Here is a 7542-nt window from a genome sequence, read left to right as displayed (position 1 = left end):
GCCAGGCCCTCCTTTGCATCTGCTGTGGACAGCTCTCCGAGGGACCCGAAGACAGATTGTATTTGCTGCCTCACCATGACCTGCACACCAACCCCCAACCCCTTTCGATTCTGCGGCCCGGGTCTTGATGGTCTCAATAATTTTTGAACAAAAGGCTGGGCATTTTCTTTCTGCACTGAGTCCCGCAAATTATGTGGTGGGTCTTGCTCATCGCCCCGTTGGGTGAGGAAACGGGGTTCCTGTGTCTTAGAACGCGTGTCCTCCTGACCCAGACCAGCTGTATGACCCCGGCCCTCTTTAGCTTCTAGTTTTCTTAACAAAATCGGCCTGAAAAGGAGACAGAGGTGTTAGCAGCCCTCCCAGTTCCACCACTCTGACTCAGTGGTCACTGTCTGTCCTCTTACAACCCGGGTTCAGTTTGGTTGGTTCATCAGACAGAACCAGCAACCAACGTTGGGAACATCCTGAAATCTTAGACCTCAGGTCCCCTACCCCTCCCCTCTTCCCAGGCTGGAGATGGGTCTCCCCCTAGTGCCTGGTGGGGGAATCTTCATTTTGCTTTTCGTTTTCCCCTTGGAGTAATTTTTAGGTAATTCTGAACCTTTCTTTGAGTGGGTGGCCAGGAAATTCCCAGCCTGCTTTGGTCCATGGCTCTTCCTCATGGCAGGGATTATTGTGGAGCTCTGCCCCTGCAGCAAGGGGCAAGCCGCAGGCTCCTTGGGTCTCACCAGGAGCTAGAGCTCCTCATCTCCTGAGGCGTATCTGAGTAGCGGGAAGAGTGACCCACAATGGCCAAGGCCATGGGGCTGCAAAGAGAAGGAATTGAGATTCGGGAGTGTGAGCTGCCAGCCACCTCCTGCTCCCCACTTCCACCTTCCCTCTCCCCGTCTGAACCTGGCTTTCTCTACCTCAGTGGCTTTCAAACTTGGGCTTGCCTGGCAGTCACCTGGAGGGCTGGTTAAATCATGGATTACTCCGCCCCCCCCCCCCTGCCCCACACACAGTTTCTGAGTCAGTGTGTTGGGGCAGGGGTTTGAGATTCTGCATTTTCAATAAGTTCCCAGGAAGTGTTGATGTTGCTGGACCCACTGCTTCCGATCTAAGGCTTCTCCACCCTTTTCCCCACAGGACAGGCCAAGTTCCTTGGGAAACTCCTGAGAAAAGCCCAATGGGAGGGCCATTCCGGAACGCCTTTGGCTGAAGGGTTAAAAAGGAAAGTCCAATTTGCCTCTGCATTCCCTCTCCCATCTCTCCCATTTTTTCTGCAAGCAGGCTCTTGGGGTTGTGCAGAAACCTGCACTGCCTATAAATACTTGTTTGTATCCACCCTCTGTTATCCGTCCATCTCCACAGGCCTGAGCCTCGCTCTGGAGCTCCCTCCCTCCTGGGAGGGCAGTGGGCTGGGTGAGGTGCAGGGTGTGGACCCAGTGTGGTGAGCCTGGGTGCCAGCATGGTGCGGCAAGAAAAACAGGGACCTGGCGAAGTGGTCATCACTGGCAGGCCAGTTTTCAGATGTCATTTGTGAAATAATTGCCAACAATCACATCCCTGCCCCTTACCCCCACCGCAGCCACCAAGCATGATGTAGGGTGGTGCAGGCCAGATTCTCTGGGCAGAGAGGCTCATAGGATGCGTGTTTCCTCTGGTCCTGGGAGCCTGGGGATTCTCTGGAATAATCAGGGGTAAACCCCTTGCAGGTTGCCGGAGCTGCACAGAAAATTGCTCTGGTTTCTGTTTTCCCGAGGCTGCTCCCAGCACTGAGTGGGGGAGGAGGCTGTGCAGGGCCAAAGCCATACAGTTGGCGTCTGGGATGGGAACAGAGATGAAAATGGAGATAACGTAACTGCATGAAGCCAATCCAAGAGTTTATCAGGTTTATCTTCAGGTTCATCTCCCTGAGCTAAGCAGTTAAGGTCTGGAGAAGTAGTTGCCTCCCCCGAACCCAACAGGAGACTCCCTGCCCCGGACTTGTTCCTCTTTCCAGCCCAGACCCTTCTTCCTTTAAAGAGCATCAGCTCCCTCCCACAACACACACACACACACACACACACACACACACACACACAGCATGCACACGACTCATTGCTCCCTCCCCAGGGAAGCTCTACATAAGCTTCACTCTTATTGTAGGGTTGGCACGACGTCCGGCCCTGAGCATGACCATCGCTGGGATCCCTCTCTCTCTTGCAGGCCGCAGGGGTCAAGCCACAGCGTCGCAGACACACCTGTGCTGGGAGTTTTCTGCTACGTTAGCAGATCCTCTCGGCCCAGGGCCATCGACTTTCTTCTGTTTGGAGCGCGCTCCCAGAAGAGCAGGTATGCTGTTTTCACTGTTGACCAAGCGGGAGGATTATGATGGTGAGGTCAGCGGGTGAGGTCACTTCCAAGGTGGTCCCAGCACCTGTCAGTTCCCCCACTGGGGGCCTCGTTTCAAGGTTGTCCCCCAACCCCCTCCCGAGCTTCCTAGCAGGAAGGAAAGTGGAAGCACCCATGGGGCCTGACTTTCTGAAGGGGAAGTTTTTGGTTTTGCTTTTGGTTAGGGACCTTCTGGTGGTTCTGATAGCACCCTTCTCTGCGCAGGGTCACTGGGCCTGTCAGGGCAGGTCAGGTTACGCTGCAGTAATAAACAACCCCCAGCTCTCCGCGCCTTTGAATCAGAGACTTCATTCGCACTCATGGGATGTGCCCTCTGCCGTTTGGAAGGGGACTTTTCACCGAAGCCGAGGGAGCAGCCACCACATCCAGTGTGGCCAGTCGCCATGCCAGAGGGAAGCTGAGAGAGTCCAGAGGGTCCAGGGGTTCCCCAAGCCACTTCCCCTCCTTCCGGGGCAGCTGTCACACGCAGAGCTCCGCCTCCCGAGGAAGTGGGCGTTGCTTGCATTGTGTGATGCGTGTCAGTCATGCCTCCCATTTCTGAACTCGGAGCAGGCACTGTGACAGAACACTGTCAGGGGACTAAAATGTTTGTCAACGTCCCTCGTAAAAGGCCACATGTGTTGAACACCTACTGTGTGCCAGGCACTCTTTGCCTGTGTGACTTCAACTCCTTGGCCACCCTGTGAAATGCCTGGCATTCCTACCTCACAGGTGAGAAGACTGGAGCTCAACGAAGTCACCTTTGCACTGCCCACCTGCTGTGGTAGAAGTGGCGGTGTTTGAAAATCTCTGATCTTTGCGGGTGCAGCTTAAAGACTGGCAAAATCTTTCCCCATTTTTCTCTCCTGACCGAAATCCCATTCCCTCTCCAGGTGCGTCCGCAGGCCAGGCCCTCTGCAGAGCCCTCCCGCAGCCACCCCCCTTTCTTCTGGGCCCCGATGTCTCCTACGTCTCTGACATTTCCATCATCACAGCGCGAATCACAATGAAAAGTTGACCCTTTCCCCTCCCTCATTTGGCTCTTCTTGCTCTTTCTGATCACGTCGTGTGAGGCAAATAGCAGGTGCTCATGAACTGTTTAATGATGGGAACTCCGCTGAGTCCCCACCCGTCCCTAACCCGGGACTTATCTCTTCACACACCTTCAAGCCCGGTCCCTGCCCCCAGGGAGGGAGGGGGTGGGGGAAGTGTCGGTCTGGGGAGAACAGGGGGCTCCCAAGACGTGCTGCGCGCCTGCCGGGAAGTGGGGGTGGTGTGGGGAGCTCTGGTCCAGACGCATGTGTTTCCTCCAAAGGTGCTGGCCAGTGGGCTGGATTTCCTGTCCCAGGTGCTAGTAGCTGTTCAGGGCTGAGGTCTGGCCGCTCACCATCCCCACTTCAGGGAGATGGGCTTTCTTTGTGTTACCAAAGTCGAGTGCTCCCGTGGGGATCATCTAGGTCCTTGAAGGTGCCTGGGGACAAGGAGGGCAAACCAGGGTGGGAACATGAGCAGGGATTTGAGGGCCCCCGGAAGGTCCTGGAAAGGTGTCGCCTTGTAGGGTGGGGTAGGGTGGGGTAGGGTGAGGCGGGGCCTGTTTTCAAGCATTTGAGTGACGCCTTCTCCGCCTGTGTCTCAGTTAACGGGATTTTTCCATCCCTGGCCACTCTGCCAGGCTCACGATAAGACTGGTTTGTGTGATTGTTTCATCTTTCCATGCTGGAAAAACTCAGCTATTCCAGGCAGATTTGTCAGCAGCTTTTTCTCCTCAGCCAGAGGGGAGGCTCCCAGCCACGGCCACTTACATTCCAGCACTAAGCCAGCTCTGGGCCCGCCGCTGTGGAGGAAGCCAGGACTGGGCCTGTGACAGACCAGCGGGAGCAGAGTGGCCCGAGGACCTCCCAGCCTACCCCTGCTCCCACCCCAGCCCACTCACACACCCCGTCTCTCTTCTGGGTCTCTGTCTTGCCCCCTCATGTCTGCTTCTCTTCCCTCCTTCTCTTTCCCACTTGTCCACTGCATCTGTTTCTCCCCTTCTCTCCATCCTCCCCTCCTCCCCTACCACCCTCTCTCCTTTCCTCGCCCTCCTCGCTTATCTCACCCTCCCCCACCCTCCCCCGTCTCTCTGGCAGAGGGTGCAGGGAAAGGACCCAACTGCTTCAAGTGGCTGCTGTAATTCCAAGGACAATAAAATTGAAGCTACTTCAGGTCATCCTGGCCCGTTCCTTACCACCTCCCATTGGGGTTGCCTGATTCAGGATCTTTTCTGCAATGGAGGGAAAAGAAGCCAGGAATTCCACCCTTCACAGACTCACGGAAGCAGTCTGGAAGGGAACCCCAAACGACCAGTGGCGGCAGTCCTCTGAGGCCTCCCTGCTGAAGTGAGTGAGGCAGCCCCGTGTGAGCAAAGGGTGGACCCAGCAGGAGAGTGGCCAGGCCTTCGTGGAGACCTGTGCTGTCCCGGAGGCTGGCTTCCCCGCCTCAGCTGCCGGGGTGGGGCTGGTATCTGGGCCAGTGCGCACCCACCAGCGGCCTGTGCAGGGCCATGCACGTCTTCTGCAGGACACCTGCAGACTCCACCTCAGGCCTCTCAAACTTCAGATTCTCAAACCTGAGACTCTTGGGTAAGAATCTCAGCAAGATGAGGGAAGCCAGTTAGCAATGCAGCCTCCTGGGCCATGTTCTTGCTTATTGGAATCAGGAGGTGGATGAGGTCCCAGAATATGTGTGTGCTTAAAGATTTTATTTATTTGTTTTTAGAGTGAGGGGAAGGGAGGGAGAAAGAAAGTGACGAAAATATTGATGTGAGACACATCGATTGGTTTCCTCTTGTACCCGCCCCCAGTGGGGATTGAACCCACAACCCAGGCATGTACCCTGACTGGGAATCAAACCAGTGGCCTTTCAGTTTGCAAGATGACGCCCCACCAACTGAGCCACACTGGTCAGGACCCAGGTTCTGTGTTGTGATTCCTGATGCCTTCCGGTGGAGAGGACACCTCATGGATTCTGAGAGGGAAGTAGAGGCCACGGCCCAGCAGCCGGGCCTTCCAGCCCTGGTGGCACTGCCAGCCCGAGTCCTTCTAGGCAGGCCCCTCGTAACCCAAGCCAGACTTTCCAGAGGGGCTGGTCATGAATCTGAATGCCAGGTCGACGCTCCCCGGGCATCTGTGACTGATCCCAGCTACTGCTCACCGAGCCTCTCTGAGACGCGAGTCTGTGGCCGACCACCCTGCGCAGGGGCCTCAAAGCCAGGGGAGGCGGGACTGGGGAGGGTGGGCAGAGAACTCACGTTCTGTCCCAGGTACTTTGTGGAAACAGCTCATCTATTTCTACCTATAACTTTGAAAGGTATCCTCTCCATTTCACAAATGAGAAAACTTAGGCAGTGTTTCAATCCACCGCCCCCCATAGGCACCAAAGAGTCGTATCTTTAAAATTCCAGTTGGACTTGACCTACAACCTGTTTCTATGGAGCCCTGAGGGGAAGCCCAAGCTCCTTAGTGTGGCCTGTGAGGACCTTTTGGGTCTAACTCCTCCCTTTCCTCGACACCGACTTCCCATGTCCACTTGCTCCCCAGTGACAGGGACACTCCTAGTTTTTTCTCGCGCCGAGGCAGGCACGGCTCACGCTGCTGGGGATGCCTGCCATGCCTTCGTCGCCAGGCAACTCTGCTTCCTTGCCCCCCAAGCCCTTCTCCGACCCCCTCCTGGCTGAACTAAGCACCCTGCCCTGTGACGATGGTGACGGTGACAGTGGCGTGATCCTACACTTGAGCAGTGTTGCTGTTGTCACCGCGCTGTCCTCATGATAGCAAAATGCCTTCTGCCCTTGAGGTGAGCGCCCCAGGGGTAGGCAAGGGTCTCAGTCACCTGGGAACTTCAGGTGCTCACTTTGCATCTGAGGAACTGAACAGCCCTTCATTTTCTTTTCAGTGCTGTTAGGAGTCAGAGAGGGGAGTTTAAGGGGCCCTCAGACACCTGAGGATCTTACAAGGTGCTTCTGGTGGTGGGTCTTGGCGAGGCCCCCACCCGCTGTGGAGATGCATTCAGTTCTGCAGAACTTTAGGTGGGTGGAGGCACCCATGTCCTAGCTCTGCCCTGCACAGGGAGGAACTGGAGCCTTTGAGTAGGTCCCCTGCTGGGCTTTGCTCATGAGATCATAGAGCCTGGGTCATATATTTCATCCTCCAACAATCTGCAATTGGCTTTCAGGATCCCCTGGCTATCTGCTGAGCTCCACCAAGCATTGTGGGGTCAGAGCGGCTGCCAGGGAAAACCACGGGGGACTTCCCTGCAGGGCCTCGAGGATCCGGAAGCATTGGCCTGAACACAGGCCGGCAGAGCCCGCCGGAGGGGGCCCGGTGCCGGCCCGGTGCCCAGTGCCGCTGAAGGAGCGCTGGCTTCTGGGGTCCAGAATTGGAACCACTGGGCTTCAGGGCCCCGTGACATGAGGTCCAAATTGGCACACATAAAGCCACCCAGGCCAGGTGCAAGCACAGCCTAGCAACCTCCACAGGGGCTTTCGAGGGGGCTGGGCTTTCCATGGGGAAGCAGCCTGGTAGGCTGTCAGGCGCCCCCAGACCCAGTGGCTCGCCTTGCTCTGCCTGGCTGTCCAGCAGAGTGGCCTCTGAGGATGTGGAACTCCAGCAGGGCAGAGGGATTTCTGGTGTTATCTAGGGTCAAACATAATGTTGTCTTTACGTTTCAAAGCACACAACGCAGCTCCTCATTTGTGTCCCTCCCCTGCTAGGGCCACTTGACTGTGGGCTGCCTCCCCAGGCCCCTGCACCCCTCCCCCCCGCCCCTGCACCCCTCCTCCCGAAGTCAGGTGGGTAGGCTAGATCTCGTGAAGGGACCCTGGAGGTTCCGCAGGGGAAAGACAGAATTTGCCCAAGTCTGAATGCCTCACCCAGGCACCATGTTAGCTTCTGGACAAATCGAGGGAGCGCTCCAGACGGCCCATGGCAAAGCTCAAAGTCAGTGTTTTGGACGCAGCCTAGGGTTCAAACAGAGGTGGGGTGTGGGGAAAGAGCAGTGGGCAGTTAGACGGCAGATTGGACGGGTTTGTTTTTTTAAAGAAGGACCTCCTTTTCTTTCTCCCCAAGCTGCAGGCCCCTTACACAGCTTCCCAAATGACAGGAGTCCAGAGAAGAGAGGAATGAGGAAGCAAGCCCTCTCAACCCGGAG

The sequence above is a fragment of the Phyllostomus discolor genome, chromosome 14, assembly GCF_004126475.2.
Source record: "Phyllostomus discolor isolate MPI-MPIP mPhyDis1 chromosome 14, mPhyDis1.pri.v3, whole genome shotgun sequence".
Classification (NCBI taxonomy): Eukaryota; Metazoa; Chordata; class Mammalia; order Chiroptera; family Phyllostomidae; genus Phyllostomus; species Phyllostomus discolor.
This window is presented reverse-complemented; position numbering follows the sequence as displayed.